The sequence below is a fragment of the Ascaphus truei genome, chromosome 5 (genome assembly GCF_040206685.1).
Source record: "Ascaphus truei isolate aAscTru1 chromosome 5, aAscTru1.hap1, whole genome shotgun sequence".
In the NCBI taxonomy this organism is placed as follows: Eukaryota; Metazoa; Chordata; class Amphibia; order Anura; family Ascaphidae; genus Ascaphus; species Ascaphus truei.
In genome coordinates this window covers 174,863,550-174,882,613 of record NC_134487.1, presented here as the reverse complement: position 1 = coordinate 174,882,613, position 19,064 = coordinate 174,863,550, and positions in this window count along the sequence as shown.

Here is a 19,064-nt window from a genome sequence, read left to right as displayed (position 1 = left end):
GTTCCCCATTGAAAGTCTATGGTAGGAAGCTCCATTGACTACAACGGCGGAGTTGCTCCATTGAAACCCATGGCGGCGGAGCCCGTTGTTTTCAATGGGGATTTAGTGAAAAGCTGAGATTTCTTTTAGCGGAGATTTTTGTATTAAAATGAAAAATGATTTAATGTGCATTTGGGTAACTCCGGCTCCATAGGTCGTAGCAAGTCGCTTTTTGGATCATATGGTGCCCCAGTTCCGGCCATTAGAACTGGGAAGTTTGGTTCTGCTAGACCCAATGGAACCGGATATTTTAATACATTTATGTTTTATGCTTAATACTGTATTCTAAGGTATGGACAAAGACTTAGGGGAAATTCCTTTTAGCAGATGGCCCAAGAGGCGCCCTAATGTCTAGGATTTAAGTGTTGTTCAAAGGGTCTTGTCACCCTCCCTGTTTACCTAAGGGCGGAGGAGGCTCAAGCCAGAGCAGTTTTTAAGTGTCCCACTTCACATCTTTCAACAAAGGTTTTCCTGCCAGAACTCCAAATGATAGACTGGCTGGCATTCCTGATGCAAATGTGGGGCTTCAGAAATGAGACCCCAGAGTTCTACTGCGCATTTGCCAACTAGCAGGGGGCATGAGTCAGAATGCTTTCCCACGTTAGTGAGTGGCTAGAGGTAATTGAAAACCAATCCCCTGTGCTTAAGGTTAAGAATAGAGGGACAGAAGATATATAAACTGCTGTTCCCTATATTCCTTTGTTGTTCATGTTTTGCAAGTTCTTCAAGTGTTCAGTCTGTTCTATACCATCTTGTTTGCTGAGAGAAACGCTATGCACTGTCTTCCTGCCAGAGGTCTTTTCATGCTTTTGGTGTCTTGATGACTATGAAGAGTGCTGTATGAACTGCCAGTCCAGATGTGACTGCTTCATCATTTCCATTTTACGTAAGTGTCTATATTTTGCCTGTTATTTGTATAATCTGTTGTGTTCACCTTTATCAAGGAATAAATTATATTTTATCATATCTAAGTCTCGTCCCAGTTCAAACCCAGGTATATATATATTTATATATAGTTTTGGTGTAAATTACAGCCTGTCACAAGCTACTGTGACAGAGAGCCAGACTTTTTGACCAGAAAGATAATTAGGAGTACTGCGGCGGTGACAATCAGCTTGTTTACTGTGGAGAAGAGCAGCCTGTCTTAGGTTGTCTTGGATCTTTTCCCAGGGCTGCTGAAGTAGTCGGACCCTGGCCTCCACTGCAGGAACCCCAGAGTTGGGGACAGGAGATGGAAAAGAGGCGGGGTGAAATCCATAATTAATGAAGAAGGGAGACTGTTGAGTGGACTCGTTGCGAGAATTGTTGTGCGCATATTCTGACTAAGGAAGAAGTTCTGCCCAGTTGTCCTGTGCATCAGAGATTAAGCAGCGAATATATTGTTCAAGTGACTGATTGATCCGCTCGGTTTGCCCATTGGTGTGTGGGTGGTAGCAAGAGGAGAACTGTAACTTGATACCCAGTTTTTTGCAGAAGGCGCTCAAAATTTAGACACACATTGAGACCCCCGATCCAACACTATAGTTAGGGGTGTCCTGTGAAGTCTGAAAATCTTCTTGGCGAACGTTACGGATAATTTGGCAGCAGATGGTAGTCCTCGAAGAGGGATGAAGTGAGCCTGCTTTGAAAAGCGATCTACCACTACCAAAACCGTATCCATACCCCTGGATTTGGGCAATTCGACTATAAAGTCCATCTTGAGGTGGCTACACGGGCGGTCGGGGATGGGAAGAGGCAACAGGAGGCCAGGTGGTTTATTGCGGGGTGTCTTGTGCTGAGAACAAGTAGTGCAAGAAGATACAAAGCTCCTAATGACTTTGCGCATGCCAGGCCACCAGAAGGTGCGTTCCAAGAGATTGATTTTCCTCCTAATACCAGGGTGACCTGCTGTCTTGGAAGCGTGACCCCACTCCATGACCTGTCTGTGAAAGGTTGGGGTAATGAACAACCATCCCACAGGAACCAGGATGCCCTCAGGAATGGGTTAACAAAACACAGAACCCCAGCAAGCTCTTTTTGGAAACCCCTGAGCCCCCACAAAATATATATATATATATATATATATATATATATGTGTCAAAATGGAGTGCTATTGAGCGTGGCATATGTATAGAACAGACAGCAGAGAAGCCCAATGCTACATCCAACATGACAGAAATACACAGTAAAATACTTATATATTCTCTTGAAATAGGGTCATTTAGTTTAACCATTTGGCCAAAGCGTTGTAAGCTTGCGAGCCACGTCAAGGCAGACACCTGTTCGCAAGTCCTAACACTACCAGATAAAATACTAATAACCTCTATTAGGATTAAAATTCTCATTTACCTCTATTAGGAGGGAGAAAGACCACAGTGGTTCTATATCCAGCAGAATGAGGAACCTGCAAACTAGGGAAGTGGGGAGGGGCGGGCTTAAAACCTGGGAAGGAGGAGCCACTAACCTCCACCAGCTGGAACAGCTGAGAATGGGTTAACAAAACACAGAACCCCAGCAAGCGCTTTTTGGAAACCCCTGAGCCCCCACAAAATATATATATGTGTCAAAATGGAGTGCTATTGAGCGTGGCATATGTATAGAACAGACGACAGAGAAGCCCAATGCTACATCCAACCTGACAGAAATACACAGTAAAATACTTATATATTCTCTTGAAATAGGGTCATTTAGTTTAACCCTTTGGCCAAAGCGTTGTAAGCTTGCGAGCCACGTCAAGGCAGACACCTGTTCGCAAGTCCTAACACTACCAGATAAAATACTAATATACCTCTATTAGGATTAAAATTCTCATTTACCTCTATTAGGAGGGAGAAAGACCACAGTGGGTCTATATCCAGCAGAATGAGGAACCTGCAAACTAGGGAAGTGGGGAGGGGCGGGCTTAAAACCTGGGAAGGAGGAGCCACTAACCTCCACCAGCTGGAACAGCTGAGAATGGGTTAACAAAAAACAGAACCCCAGCAAGCTCTTTTTGGAAACCTCTGAGCCCCCACAAAATATATATACTGCTGCAGCCGAGTTTATTCGAGCATTTGCCCGTTCTCGGCCGCAGCAGTTACCTGGCGCGCGCCGGAGGGTGCCGGGCGCGTGCCGAAGCAGCGGAGGAGAGGCCCGCCGATCGCGGCTTCCCCCTCTCCTCTCCGGGTCCGCCGGGTCCCCCGGAACCCCCTGCCGCTGTCCCCCACATCGCGGGACACCAGGGCTCCCTCGGGGAGCCCTGGACGCGCGTGCAGGGGGCGCAGGCACCCGATGACGCGTGACCGCGCATCGGTGACGCGCGGCACGCCGAGGGGATGCCACTTGCAAGCCGGGAAATCTCCCGGCTTGCGAAACTGGCCACACTTCAATAAAGTGTGTCGCCAGTGTATGTATATGTGTCAAAATGGAGTGCTATTGAGCGTGGCATATGTATAGAACAGACGACAGAGAAGCCCAATGCTACATCCAACATGACAGAAATACACCGCCCCTCCCCACTTCCCTAGTTTGCAAGTTCCTCATTCTGCTGGATATAGACCCACTGTGGTCTTTCTCCCTCCTAATAGAGGTAAATGAGAATTTTAATCCTAATAGAGGTATATTAGTTTTTTATCTGGTAGTGTTAGGACTTGCGAACAGGTGTCTGCCTTGACGTGGCTCGCAAGCTTACAACGCTTTGGCCAAAGGGTTAAACTAAATGACCCTATTTCAAGAGAATATATAAGTATTTTACTGTGTATTTCTGTCATGTTGGATGTAGCATTGGGCTTCTCTGTCGTCTGTTCTGCCCTCAGGAATGTAAAGAACTGCCGGGAGAGTGCATCCGTCTTAGTGTTCATGGAAACCGGGATGTAGGAGATCACGAAGTTAAAGCAGGTGAAGAATAGAGCCTAACGTGCCTGGCGGGATCCTAGGCGGCGAGCCCCTTCAATGTAAAGAAGATTTTTATGGTCCGTTAAGATGGTGATAGGGGTTGTGGTAGCTTCCAGAAAGTGCCTCCATTCTTCCAAGGCCATCTTGATAGCGAGAAGTTCGCGATTACCCACATCGTAATTTCTCTCCACAGCAGAATTTTTTTTAGAAAAAAATGCACATGTATGGTGTCTTGCTTGGGTATCCCTTCTCTGGGAGAGAACTGCGCCAGCTCCGACGTAGGAGGCGTCCACCTCAAGGGTAAAGGGTAGTGCAGGGTTTGGGGGCACAAGGATGGGTGCTGATATGAAGGCCTTTTTAATCTCTCAAAGGCTTCAACAGCTTCGGTAGGCCAGTGAGCCGAACCGGCTCCCTTTTTGGTTAGTGCAGTGATAGGTGCGACTACTACGGAGAAGCCCTGGATGAACCTCCGGTAGTATTTTGAAAAACCCAGGAACCTCTGGACAGCCTTGAGAGATAGTGGTCGTGGCCATTCAATGATCGCCTTGACTTTATCTGGATCCATCGTCAGGCCAGTACTGGATATGATGTACCCCAGGAATGTGGTGGACGACCGATGAAATTGGCACTTCTCTAATTTAGCGAAGAGATGATTAGTGCAAAGTCTCTGGAGAACCTGTCTCACATGTTCGGAGTGTTCAAGGACGCTCTTCGAGAAGATCAGTATGTCGTCCAAGTATACGACTACGTATTGGTCGAGTAGATCCCTGAAGATTTTGTTCACAAATTCCTGTAACACTGCAGGTGCGTTGCACAAACTGAAGGGCATCACCAAATACTCATAGTGTCCGTCGCGAGTGTTGAACGCCGTCTTCCACTCATCTCCATGGCGGATCCTCACCAGGTTGTATGCCCCTCTTTGGTCCAGTTTAGTGAAGACTGTGGCTCCTTGAAGTCTGTCAAATAATTCAGAGATCCGAGGGAGAGGGTAACAATGCTTAACCGTTATTTTGTTGAGCTCCCAATAGTCTTCACAGGGTCGGAGAGACCCATCCTTCTTTTTAATGAAGAAGAATCCTGCACCAGCGGGTGAGGAAGATTTTCGGATGAAGCCCCTGAGGAGGTTCTCTTGTATATATTGTCTAATGGCCTGTGTCTCTGGTGTGGATAATGGATAGGGGCAACCAAGGGGAATAGTGGCACCGGGCAGGAGGTCGATGGGACAATCGAAAGAGCGGTGGGGGGTAGTTCTTCGGCTTGACCTTTGTCGAATACATCCCGGAACTCGTGGTATATCTCAGGTAGAGAATCTTCAGGATCCGGTAGCACTAATCCGGCGAGGGTCTTGGGTGTGTCCAGACATCTCTCCTGGCACAGAGTACTCCAACGGATAGGCATATACCGGTCCAATCCACCTCCGGGTTGTGTTGTTGGAGCCATGGTAGGCCTAGAATGATATCTGCAGATGGGGATTGGATAACATTGAGTTGTAAAGTCTCAGAATGGCCACCGTGGGAGTGAAGAAACAGAAGGATGGTTTGAAGGATAATAAAGGCTGGTTGGAGTGGACACCCGTCGATTGCCTCAAGACCCACTGGGCAATCTTTAGGGATTAAGGGTATCTTGTTTCTCTCCACAAATTTCTGGTTGATAAAGTTGCCCCCTGACCAGGAGTCCAGAAAGGCGCGTGTGGTTGTCTTAAAGTTGTCTCCGGACAAGGTGACGGGGATGTGGATCCTGGTAAGAGGTTTGAAAGAGGGATGAGACGTGGTTCCCAGTGTAGTTCCCCCAATCTTCACTGGGCGTTGGCTTTTCCTGGCTTTAAAGGGCAGGTAGCGACTAGGTGTCCCTTGTTGCCGCAATACATACAAAGTCCCGAACGTTGTCTTCGCTGTGTCTCTTTGGTAGACAGACGGGTGTGTCCGAGTTGCATGGGTTCCTCCACGGCTACGGCTGGGAAATTACCGCTCGGGTTGGAGAGCAAAGATATGTAGGTGAACTTCGGGAGCGCTTACCTTTCTCAATCTTCCTTTCTTGGAGATGCTGATCCATACGTATACACGGGGCCACTAACTCCTCTAATCCTGACGGACGTTCCAATGATGCCAATTCGTCCTTGAGGTTATCAGACAGCCCTTGCCAGAACACTGCCAACAATGCTTCGTCATTCCACCCCATTTCAGTGGCAATTGTGTGGAATTCGATGGAGTAGCGCGCCACCGTGCGGTTCCCCTGGGATATATTTATGAGAGAAGAGGCTGCCGTTACCTTCCTTCCTGGAGTGTCAAAAACTCTTCAGAACTCTGCAGTGAATCGGTCCACATCAGAAGTGAGATCGGGTCTTCGCTCCCAAATCGGTGAGGCCCAAGACAGGGCGTCATCCTCAAGAGGGAGAGAATGTACGCCACCTTAGATCGCAATAGTAGAAAAACTGATCACTGCCGAAAGATAGGGCTGGAAGCTCGAATATAATACAAAAAAGTTTATTAATGCAGAACAGCAAGTACGTAAAAAAGGGTCCTCTGACGCATTTCACCCCCTGGTGGGGGCTTTATCAAAGCGCTTGGTCAAACTGCTTGGTCAAACTGCTTGGTCGTGCTGCAATCAGCCTTCCTCTTGGTACAGAATACACTCAACGCGTTTCTCCTCTGCTGAGGTTTCATGATTGCAGCACGACCTGTAGTTTGTCCAAGCGCGGCACCCGTTGTCATCCAGGGATTCAGACACAGACGGGAAGAGCGATCAGCTGAGAGAGCGGACGGGGTGTACTGTTCCAGCCACGAAGCTTCTGTTTGTCAGCGTGGATCATTTTATGATCAATTTGCTGTTTTACAGTACTTACCAACACCATGTGAGTGTGTTTTACCATATTTTTAAGATAAAGCTTTCACTTTCTGATCGCACTATGGTTGGTTCTCTTGCGTCATTATAGCAATAAGGAAATTATCTCTATGGAGAAGCCAGGCACGATGCCATAAAGATACCGTTATATACATCGCACAAGAGATAGACTTGTGAGTACACACTTCACCAGAATCTGAAGAAAAATCATCACTTTAATTTAACACAGACATATTGCACTATATTTGTGTGTTTTTTGTCTTTTACATATCTGCGCTCCCCAAACTAACCTGGCTTTCTAAAACTTTCATTTGGATTGTGAGGACAAGCTAATATTAGGGTTTGAGCTGCATATTTCAATTTGGGTGCATTGGTCACTTTCACATTATTGTACGTAAACTGCACGGTTGTATATTTATTTTAAATATCACTGATTATATTTAAGCACCACATTGATAACTACTTGTTTTATCACAATTTGAAAGGGGACAGGGCCTAGCTTGGACAAAAGGGGAAAACATAGTCCTAGTCCAGGCCTGCTCCCTGGACAGCAACTACCTGCAACTCCAGCAACACCAGTAACTGCCTGTAACTGCCAAACTGTGTCAACATTCTACCTGCATGTCCCTCAGGCTCCTGGGACATGTAATCCTTTGAGGAGCCTCTCCTAATATGGACACCGTGACTCAGGGGACTGCGCATGCACAAAGATTCCACTGCGCATGAGCGAACCTAAAATGGCTGCCGCAAGTTCTCGCTTCTCTGCGCATGTGTGAACTACAAGATGGCGGCCCCCACTTCCAGGGTATGCCGCGGAGCTCCACCGCTCCCATACACCACAGCTGTCCCCCTCCCCTGCACTGGAGGTAAGAGGGGACACAGCTACATCTACAACTTTTAAGATAAATCTGTGCTATGGAAATCTTTCTTCCATCTTTAATTCTCTCCTGAAGTTACCACGAGTACTGATTTTTCCACTGTTTTGGATCAGTGCATATACATTCAACACATCGTGAGTATGCACTCTATAGGGAGCCAAGTCAATACTTGGCTTCCCTTGGTTTATGAGAAAAAATGACACTGCGGCGTCACGTGATGCCGCATTGCCATGGCAATGAGACATCAGAACGTCAGAGCCAAGGTAAGGGGGGGTGGGGGGGAAGTTGGAGAGCCAGCAGGGGAAAAAGATTGTGCACCCGTGCTATAGACTTTAATAAATACCCCCAATTTGTCAATTTGAAGATTTTTCATGAGAAAGTACCAAAGTTATCATTATGAAGATTCAGCTGTATCAGAGAACAGGTAATAGAAGGGAACATTTAAGTTGACAGTATATTACATAAACAGATAAACAACATTCCTTTATGTACTGCGTTTAGTGTGGCCAGATTTCAATGCTCAGACAAATACACTCAGTGGGATTTATTAATTAGGCCTGCAAGACACATTTTGTAAAAGCCAGAAAGAAGAAAGAGTAATAATTACTTGCTGAAACGGAGGAAACCCCCTTCGAGATAGCAAAAAAAGAGAAGGATTTGTACCTGGCACCTTACTGCTCTCGCCCTTGGCGAATGAATATAATGCGGATGTGGAAAGAGCAAGTAAAGAAAGATTCTCAGTAATTGAAAAAAACTGGTAGAAATATAACCAAATCACCCTGTGTAGGTGTCAGGATCCGTGGTTATTGACGCACTCGGCGCACCTGGTGCTTACCGCAACCCGTGTTTGGGACCCCCGCTCCATCCGTCAAGTGTGACGCTCTTCTTCCTCCTCCTGTGACCAGCCGCCATGCTATGGTCACGCGCACATCCTGCGCTGAGGTAAATATGCATCCATCTGGTCCTGCATCCAGACTCCGCCCACGTGGCAACATCATCGGAGGACAGTGCACACACGTGGCGAGCGGTCAGCGCTTGCACGAGTCACGTCATCTGGCATCATCAGGGATCATTCCCACACTTGACTCCTGCATCCCTTCAGCCTATCACGTCCTGCCTCCCCCAGCCTGTTCCTCATTGGTACCTCTCCCCTATATATTCTCAGCCCACTGGCAAATCGGCTGAGCATAAACCTTCCTATGTGCGATGTGTTCACTGCTACCCTTGCCTCTTGTACAGTTCATAGCTTCTCTGTTACTGACCCCGGCTATTCCTCGGGACTCTGCTCTTCTACGCTCCTGACCCCGGCTACCAACAATGATCCGCACCTCTCCAATCTTGACTTCGGCAAAGTACCACGACAATCCACACCGCTCCAATCCAGACCACGGCTAAAGTACCTGCAATGATCCGCACCTCAAGAAGCTCCTTGAGAAAGCGCCAGTGATGGCGTGAAATGCGTGGGAGGAGGAGCATGTCTTTCATGTGGATGTTTCACATCTTAATGTAGCTCAATAAAGATTTTTGTATTCTAATCTTTTTTGGCCGGTGAGTTCTGCTTTTTTCCTTAGATTTGGCTGTTACACCGATCCCCTTTTTCTACATTGCATGCATCTGGATTGGAGAGACGCTGACAAGAGACGCAGGATTTTTCATGCCTCAGTGTGGCCAAGACAAGGGGTACTGCGACATATTGTGAGTAATGTGCTAACTCCACGCCGATTTATTATTCGTTTGGGTTTATGTTTCTACTCTCAGCAGTCCATTTACCTACGAGACTTTTTAATTACATCTCAAGGCTTTGCCCTGCTGATTCATTCCCTTATGGTGACCCCTCAAAATACCTCTCTAATAGTGCCTATTACTCATATGCCGTGGCTAAGCAATCAATTCTATATCACCCATAAAGCGCTGTTCCTTGAGCTTGCAGCCGGTTTGCTTTACCTATCACCTTTAAGAAGGCAGAGAGAATTCTATTTCCATCCTAACAGACAACAAGAATTTACTCTACATCGAGGGCGCATGACGCTTAGGAGCTCGTCAAGCTCGTTGGTCGCTTCTTTTTTCACGCTTCAATTTTATTGTTTCTTTCTTACCGGGTTCAAAAAATGTCAAGGCCGGTGCCCTCTCCCGTCAGTTTCTGTTGATGAAAAAAACGAGGATTGTCACGAAACCATTCTCCCATCTAAATACATACTTTCTGCTAACACCTTTGATTTTACAAGACCAGTCCCACGTTCCAGAAGGTCTCGAAGTCCCAGAGGGGTGATTTTTCACCTCACCAACTTATCGGAGGAAGGTTCTTTGTCACGGTAGACCAGACCTAATTCACACCGAATATACTGGGCACTAATTGAACATGAAAAAATGATAAAATAAACTGAAGATTTATTCCCTTTCGGGCAAACACAACACTGTAACACAAATAACACTTGAAAATAACACTTACGGTAAAATAACAGGGTGAAGTATCCAAGAATAACACTGGCTAGTAAGTCTCCCTTGCTGAAATAGAGTCACGAACCACCAACTACGAACAGCGAACACTCTCCCACTCTGGGGTTGGGGCAACCTGCCTCTTTATAGGGTTTGAATTCCCATCACAAACAGGCAAGGAACTCTGGGAGGAAGCGTGAGTGCCCCCCCATCCTGGCGACACCAAGTCTAGGGCTGAATGGCTGGGCATTGTCTAACCCATAGGAGGGTTTGATGGCAGATACTTAATGTTATCTGGCCAATCCCCACTCCTTATGGCTTTGCAGCTTGATAGTCCTGAATATCTCCAGACACCTTGGCAACAGGCATGCAAAACGATATTAAAGAATTCGCTGCTGTTTGCTCGACATGTGCTCATAATAAGACTCCTTGGAACAAACCACCTGGACTCCTTCGACTTCCTCCCATTCCAGATTGTCCTTGGATACACTTGTCCATGGACTTTATAGTTGAGTTACCTGCCTCTAAAGGGATGAACACAATCTTAGTAGTGACCGTTTATCGATGCAGGCCCATTTTATTCCGTTGACAGGTCTTCCTAACTCTCCCAAACTTGCAGACATCTTTTTCAAAGAAATTTTCCGCCTACATGGGGTACCACAAGTCATTGTTTCCGATCGAGGATAACAGTTCATATCGAAATTCTGGCGTTCTTTCTCCCAGCAATTGGGTATTTCTTTACATTATTCTTCGGGTTACCATCCCCAAACAAACTGTCAGACAGAGGGTACCAACCAGTCACTGGAGCAGGATATTAGTTGTTTCGTCGCAGACACCCAGGGTGACTGGGCTGATCTCGTTCTTTGGGCCGAGTTAGCGCACAACAATCTGCGCAGTAAATCCACCATGGAGTCGCCTTTCTTTGTTAATTATGGGTTTCATCTATCTCTCCTACCCATCGCCACACCGTACCGGCAGCAGACAACAGAATTCTCTATCCAACAGAATACCTGGAAAAGAATCCAAGAGAATCTTAGGAGAGCAACTTCAAGACAGAAGGTCCCTACACTGAAATTGGCACCTAGGTTCATTGGACCTTATACCGTGTTACAGACGGTCAACCCAGTGGCATATCACCTACGCCTTCCTTCTTCTATGAGGATCCTGTTGGTGTTCCACGTTTCCCTGTTGAAACCGGCTATCTGGGACCCTCGCTTCCCCCACTCATCCTCATCTCCCGCCCCTCTCCTCGTACAGGGCCAACAGGAGTACGACGTTCAGTCCATCTTGGACTCCAGGAATTCCAGGGGATCGATCCAGAATCTGGTACACTGGAGGGGCTTTGGACCTGAGGAACGGTCCTGAGTTCCTCACCGCCATCTTCATGCCCCAGGCTTGTCCGGCTCTTCCATTCCAAATATCCCCACAAGCCCTTCTTGAGACGCCCGTAGGTCACTCCTGAGGGGGGGGGGGGGATACTGTCATGATCCATGGTTCTCAACACACTCGCTGCACCTAGTTCTTACCCCAACCAGTGCTCAGGACCCCCGCTTCATCCGTCAACTATTACGCTCTTCTTCCTCCTCCTGTGACCAACCGCCATGCTATGGTCGTGCGTGAATAACGCGCGGAGGTAAATACATGTCCCTCCTGTCCCACCTCCAGACTCTGCCCAAGTGGCAACATTATCGGTGCACATACAACACGCACATGCGGCATGCACACGCAGCATGTGGTCAGCATGTGCACGAGTCACATCATCTGGTGTCATCAGGGATCCTTCCAACACCTGCCTCCGGCATCCCTTCAGCCTATCACGTCCTGCGTTACTGACACGCCTCCCCAGCCTGTTCCTCATTGCTACGTCTCTCCTATATATGCTCAGTCGGCCCATTGGCAAATTGGATGAGCATAAACCTTCTTACTGATGGGGCGGCCGTTATTCGAACGGATCTCGAATTGGAAGTCGATATAATCCCCTAATTCTCCTCGGTTTTGGCGCATTATTTTTGTTGAAATGACCGCGACGCATTAGATGCCCAAAGCAGGGACCCCTGCTGTGTGAATCATACCGGTGCCTGCTTTTGTGTAATAAACGCGCAGTAAGAGCGTCTGAATCAGTCACTCTAACTGCGCGCCTCTCACAGGTGATCGCAGGGGTTTTATTACAATTCTAAAATTACAATTTTGTAGCAGGGGGTCTCCGGAGCTGAACCACATTGATTTTAGGTCCGGGACCCCCTACTTCCCGAGTTACAGGCCCCGTTATGGGTGCCGGTACACCCGGCATGTTAAAATCCTGTGGGATCGAATCTAAACAATGTAGAGGGATACTGGTACCCCATAACAGGGCCCGCATCTATGTGCACCCCATAACGGGTCCTGTATCTCAGGACGTAGGGGGTCCCCGAGGCTGAAATAAACTTTGCTCATTTCAGGAGACCCCCTGCTCACGCACACAATAAATAAAAATTAAAAATGAAAGCAGCTTCATTACCTTTGCGGCCATGCAATGCCCGCTAAGGCAATGAAGGGATTAAGGCAAAGGTGCCAACCCTGTGTGTTAAAAAAACTAAAACATGGCATACACAGTACAGTACATTTAAATAAATCCCCCCCGCACCACCAAACACACATACATTACATTAATGGGCCAAATAACTATTATCCAGATATGCATAATAGATTATTTGGCCCATTATTAAACACATTAACTACCGTAGCATAATAAAATAAAAACCGTTCTACTTACCACTGCAATACAGTATGAATCCCCTCCACCAGCAAAGCCCACCTGTCCTCCATTGCCAAAAAATCATAGCAAATACATTCTGACACATACAGAAACATCTCCAAATAAAAACAGCACAATGCAAATAAAAATAAATCTCATCTCCCAAGAACACAGCACCTAGCACCTACAGTACAGTACAGTTGGTAAATCAATATCTCACAAATGGCTATCCAAAAATTTAATTGTACACTGTGTACAGTACATGGTGCAAATAATCTGTGCATCATGTACTGTACACTACAGTATGCCAAGCAATGCTCGAAATAAAATTAAAAAAAATAAAATACCATCAATCAATCCATTCACAAATCAATTAAAATACAATCCAAATCAATTACTCAATTCACTATTAAAATCCTAGAAACAAAACAAGTAAACAGAAATAAATTACCATCAATCAACAAAATCTAACCAACAAAAAGCCACTATTAAAAAGCAAGCCCCCCCCCCCCCTGAAATAAACTATTGCAAACACATTTGCACACCAAGCTGCAAAATACAGTTAAAAATGCATCAAAAAAAGCAAGCAAACATGAGCAATATAAGCTTTTATTAGCTCTGTATTATGTATATCCATAGGGACATACATAAATACATGGACATAAAAAAAAACAATCACATTAAAAAAAAAAATCAAAACCTGTACACGCTAAATTAAATACATTTCTCTTGTTAATTTACAATTAGATGACCCACTCACTGACTCGGAACAGCATGCTCTCGAACCAATCCACGCAGAGGAAACAGGAACCATAAAAGAAAAAACCATAAAATAAAAACCATAAAATAAATAAACCATGTCTTTGTCTTCTTTCTTCTACAGTACTTGTACTCCATTGCGTCAGTCTTGGGACTTCTTTACCTTCTCCGGGATTTATGGGGTCTTCTGCCGCCACGCCCCGGACTTCTTCTTAGAGGGGAGGTCCTCCCTCCCCGCTGTCTGGCTCTAAAATGAGACGACATATGCTTTTATATGCCTATGACGTCACATTTTTCGTCATATGGTTCCCACAGCCCTGATTGGGCCGTAAAACCATGGGATTATTTTTTTTTTAATTGATGACGTCATTTAAAGGCAATGACGCCAGCCAATCAGAATGGCTGAGCTTCAATTGCCTTTAAGATGATGTAATCAAAACAAAGATGGCCGGCGACACATGGTCTAACAGAGCCAATCAGAGTTGGGATTTCGTTCCCACGCTCTGATTGGCTACCGTACCACTGCATGGACCTCCCGGAGCAGTATCCCCCCCCACACCCCACCCCCAGCATCGCGAGAAATGGTAGTCCCGCAATCACGGCCTTAGCAGGGGATAGCCTCAGGCAGCTCCCACCCAGAAGGGGCTTCCAGCCCTCTGTATGATGGGCCATGGCTCTCTCCACTTCCCTGTGGCTTCATCCAGTCCCGTGTCTCCCTCCGTCCTTCCATGGGGTATCCGGTTTCCGGAGTTTTTCAACTCTACCCCTCCCCTCCGGAGTCACCCCCCCCCCCGAGCGCTGGTTATCAGGGGACCATTTGGGGTGGCAGGGGAACCGGGACAGGGAGCAGGTGAGGCCGCTGATGCAGACCGGGGCAAATCTGTCGTGTGTATGTGTGCAGCTGGACGGCTATTCAATGGGGTCAGTACTTGCATTTTTTTTATTTATTTTTTCTCTCTCCTGGACTGGTTTTGCAGCTGGAGCACACTCTTTTTTTCCTTTGTTTTAATCTTCTCTTCTTGCCTCATTTGGTCTTCGTAGGAGGAAGGAGTCAATTCGCCATCTTTCTGGTGATGCTCTTTCCGGTCTCCCTCTGCTTCAGCCGAAATTCCCACAAATTCCTCAGCTTTGGTGTGTGATGTGAAACATTTGACTCCTGATGCCGTGAAGTTTTTTTTAAGTAGATATGTTAAAGCAAATTTTCTTTTTTGGTTATAGAGTGCTGTGCACACTTGTCCGAATTCCCTCCTTTTTTGGGATACTATTATAAAAAGTCTTCAAAAATCATCAATCTTTTCCCTTCATATTGCAGCTGCTGGGATTCTTTGAAGACCCCAGACAGGGGCGCTGTCCTTTAGCCTTATAGTGTCAGGTGTAGCATCAGTGAAGAGATGCCACGCGGTGAGCTGCAGCCTGCGGTCTGGGATCAGACCACAGGAAACTATAGACATTAAGGGACACCCTCAAGCTGGAGCTCCCTCAACAGGCGAATGCCTATGCAGACCATAGAGAGAGTATTCAGCAGACGTCGTGGGATCAGACAGACCCTTTTTGCTTATTCAGCGGTATCTGTGTACAGGAGTACCTACGAAGGTAAAGTGCACCAACGGTCCACAGGGGTAGCGCTACTTCCTATACGTGGGGGGGACTGACTCTCATTGGGGGAGGACACCAGGGGTATTGGTGACACGCACCCTAGGTACTTTGGAAGACACTCATCCTGTGTTGTTATTAATGTTAAGAGGTACACAGAAAGAATCCCTTTGTAGGCGCACCGCAGACCTTTATAAAATAAATGTGGTCAGGGGAAATAAATAAATGTGTTTAACAAATTTTATTAATCAAATTGGTGATGGTGTAATAAAAATAGTAAATAACTTGTATTTACTATATTAGAAGGACACTAGATATGTCACAAAGGTAGGTCCAGAGGAACTACTCTGGGCCATCAGCAGACGTAAATGTACAGTATTTGTTGCTTAGGTTGATTCACTGTAATGTCTTGGATGTTATGCATGTATCTAAAGTCATAGTTTAACAGTATATGCCCCGAGATGGGTGTAAGTCACTTAAGTATAATACCTAGTAGTGATGAAGTATTTCACACCCTATTCCTAGATCTTAATTGCTGAACGCCACTGTGCTCTTAAGTCTGCAATGGGACTAGGCAGTCATATTGGTGAGTGCACGGTTGGAATCCACCGCGCATGTGCCAACAGTGTATGCATGGGTTGCTGGCTATCCACTGTGACTGGCAGGGTAAGTATAATAATGACTAGAATGATGTTGTTCACGAGGCATATAGTGGGACCCACAGATGTGCTGCTGTTTTGATCTGCGATCAAGGTGGGTGTTAATCACTTTAGATTGATACCTAGTAGTATTAGAGTAGATCCACACCCTATTCCTTTCCGGTCTTTGCCGAAATTATTGATTTAAAACTTCTCACAGCAGATAAGAGCACAGCTCTACTGTTTCACTGCTTCACTGCAAAAGCTGTAAAATCAGCTTCTAATCTACCGTATGCATCTTTGACTTGATACACCCATTTAAAGAGGTGTTAGCCTTGCTCTAGGCAGGACTGTTTAACAATGCTATACGTTCTATTAAACTACCAACAGAACGTCTGTCCTATGTTAGCCTCACTGTGCCTCTGACTCCAACACGGTAGCAATATCACCTGGGAACCCAGCACACTGTGGGACTGTCCCCTGCTACTGTTTCACCTATATGCGACCAGCTCCAATGGGAGCCTCGCTATATATGGTTATACTCCTTGATGCGACACCATTGAACATTAGGTATTGCATCCGAAACATTGATTTAGCCCATCCACACATTCACCCCGCTTTCAGCAGGGGTTCCATGTGTATTCCCTGACGCGACATCACTTAGTCACAAGAAACCATCCTAGTACAACACGTGGGTAAAAATAACATTGAATACGATGGCGAAACACTTTAGCCACTAAAATCCACCCACATAGTAAAGACACTCAATATAAGTATCTGTACACGGGGTCTACCGGGCGTACATCAAGGGGCGCAAGGGGAGGCACGGCAACTGTTGCCATAAATATCATAACAACAACTGCCCCAGCAATAAACTATCAGAGTTTCAGATTAAACGCAGCAATACATATTGAAGTGAACGTAGACACTGCTGGATTCACAAACTCACCTAGATTTATGCTCAAAACAATAGCGCATCTGTGTGTCCAAACTGCATACTCCGTGAAACACCTCAATAGGTATAGTGGATATTAACACACTCGCTGCTGATATAAAGCAATCGTGACTAGAAAAAAGCAGTTATAAAACATCAGTGCATATCTGTATCTGCACTAGGGCGGCCAAGAGGGAGAACACTGTGAACCCCCCAGTAAGTTACCATCCAGCCCTAGGGACTAGGAATTATCATATATATATACCTGCCCCGTACACACCATGGTTACATGGTGAATTTCTGTGTGTAAAATCACTCTATTCACTATTACACTTACCTTGTCAGTCGCAGTGGACAGCCAGCAATCTATGTATACACTGTCGGCGCATGCGTGGTGGATTCCAACCGTGCACTCATAAGGATGACTGCCTAATCTCATTACAATACTAGGACCACAGTGGTGATCAGTATATCCTGAGAACTGAACATTCGAGATCTAGGAATAGGGTGTGGATCTACTCTAATACTACTAGGTATCAATCTAAAGTGATTAACACCCATCTTGATCGCAGATCAAAACAGCAGCACATCTGTGGGTCCCACTATATGCCTCGTGAACCACATCATTCTAGTCATTATTATACTTACCCTGCCAGTCGCAGTGGATAGCCAGCAACCCATGCATACACTGTTGGCACATGCGCGGTGGATTCCAACCGTGCACTCACCAATATGACTGCCTAGTCCCATTGCAGACTTAAGAGCACAGTGCCGTTCAGAAATTAATATCTAGGAATAGGGTGTGAAATACTTCATCACTACTAGGTATTATACTTAAGTGACTTACACCCATCTCGGGGCACATACTGTTAAACTATGACTTTAGATACATGCATAACATCCAAGACATTACAGTGAATCAACCTAAGCTACAAATACTGTACATTTACGTCTGCTGAGGGCCGGGAGCAGTTCCTCTGGACCTACCTTTGTGACATATCTAGTGTCCTTTTAATATAGTAAATACAAGTTATTTACTATTTTTATTACACCATCACCAATTTGATTAATAAAATTTGTTAAACACATTTATTTATTTCCCCTGACCACATTTATTTTATAAAGGTCTGCGGTGCGCCTACAAAGGGATTCTTTCTGTGTACCTCTTTAGATACACTCGTCATCAATTCTTGATCCACTCCCTAGGCAGCACGCCTCTACCATCAAGGGGTTAGAGCGAGGTTCCTACCTATAGCTATTTGTTATTAATGTATTGTGTGTGTTATATTGTAAGGTACCTGTGACAGGACGGCCTGTAGCCGAGGTCAGGGAGCAGTCCACATGGCAGTTTCAGGTTAATGAAAATGTTGAGTGGCTTACATCCTTATATACCTTACTGGTTATCAGGTGTCTGCTTACATCCTGATTACCCAGCTTTTCCTCCTGAGTTAACCTTCTGAGTGCTGGATGAAGCATTCAGATGTATGTCGCAGGCATAACTGATAGGGGTTGACTTCACCCTGTCACATACCTCCCCTGTTTGTGTGTGGCTAGGGCCCCACATGGCTGAAGCCCAACCCTCCACTCCTCTTGACAAAAAATCGGTATTTCCATGGTCCTCCCAGGCCTATGCTGTATATCAAAAGAGAAGGGTTGGGGCCCAAATACCACCTGTCAACCTTGAGTTTGTGTCCTTCATGGTGTTTAACCATTTCAAGGGTGCTTGGTCAGTGACCAGGGTGAAGTGTACACCGGCGACATAATGTCTCAAGGCCTCAATTGCCCATTTTACAGCGAGGCACTCCTTCTCAATGACGGAATACCTCACTTCCCTAGGGAACAATTTCCAGCTGATGAACAATATGGGGTGTTGAGCACCATCAAATTGTTGGGACAGCACTGCTCTCAGTCCTACCTTGGAGGCATCCATCAGGATTATGAAGGGCTCTTTAAAATCTGGGTTCTGAAGAGCTGGGCCCTCTGACAGGCACTTTTTTAACACGTCAAATGCATTTTGGCATACCCAAGACCAACTAACTTGGGTCGGAGTACTCTTTTTTGTTAGATCTGATAGGGGTGCAGTAATTTCTGAAAAATTTGGTATAAACTGCCTGTAATGCCCTGCTAACCCCAAAAGGGAGCGGACCTGTTTCTTTGTCTGTGGGGTGGGGACTTCCTTTATGGCGGCCACCTTGCTGGCTAGTGGCCTTACTATCCCTCCCCCAACGACATAGCCCAAGTAGTTTGTGGTGGGTTTTCCCAAGGCACTTTATTTGGATTGCCAGTGACTGCTTCTCTTAAGGACGTTAGGACTGCCCTTAACCTTTTTATATGGGACTGCCAGTGCCTGCTTTAGATGA